General features: G+C 43.7%; 1 pseudogene; it reads left to right on the top strand.

Moving 5' to 3' along the window:
- The first annotated feature begins 470 nt into the window (after positions 1–470).
- Positions 471–558, top strand: LOC118522542 (U6 spliceosomal RNA; annotated as a pseudogene).
- The last annotated feature ends 234 nt before the right edge of the window (positions 559–792 follow it).

The raw sequence follows: 792 nt of genomic DNA, 5'->3' as shown, positions 1-792 counted from the left end.
ATGAAATAGTTGCCATTTATTTCCCTGGACTCAGTCCCCTTCCATGGCACCGGTTCTACAGCACCTGGTTTGAAGTCGGTCCGATAGCCTGATTTCTCAATGCCCGCACCCCACCAAGGAGACCCCCCCGGAGAGGACCTGAGAGACCACATTTTGGTGCCTCTGTTAACTCATACATTCACGCTCTGGAATCAAGGCTCGGTTCCCTGGACTGCCTGGCGATCCTTCTGTGTTTCCTAATCAGTTCTTTTCTTTCTCTGCTCACACTATTTTTTTTTAATCTAATTTTTCTTCAAACCCAGTATGCTATGCCTTAATCTCTATTCTCAACAAACGACTTTGACTCTTGCCGTACTGAGAGAAGAAAAAAACAGGCAGAGAACAGTATCCTGAGAATTCTCACAATTTCCCATAGCTCTGCGCTTAACTTTATCAGCATTCCTGATTCCGCCTTCTTTGTTCTCAGTGATGTGCTCGCTTTGGCAGCACATATACTAAAACTGGAACACAACAGAGAAGATTAGCATGGCCTTAGCGCAAGGATGACATGCAAATTTGTTCTCACTGTGGCACAGTGAGCCCCCTGCCCCCCTTCGAGGCTTATCTTCCCTTTTTTCTGCTGGATCTCATCCAGTGTCACCTTCTTAGGATCTAGTCTATTAATCATCCACTTTCTTCATTCTATGTTGTTATTTCCCTCTTTAAAGAAATCTTTGCCATGACACCTAATTACATTCAATATTTCCATCTTAAAATAAGAAACCCTTATTGGATCTGGGTTCTAGGTTGACA

Source organism: Halichoerus grypus, chromosome 13 (assembly GCF_964656455.1).
Source record: "Halichoerus grypus chromosome 13, mHalGry1.hap1.1, whole genome shotgun sequence".
Taxonomy (NCBI): Eukaryota; Metazoa; Chordata; class Mammalia; order Carnivora; family Phocidae; genus Halichoerus; species Halichoerus grypus.
Note: the sequence above shows the minus strand (reverse complement) of the source record. Positions and strands in the feature narration are given on the sequence as shown.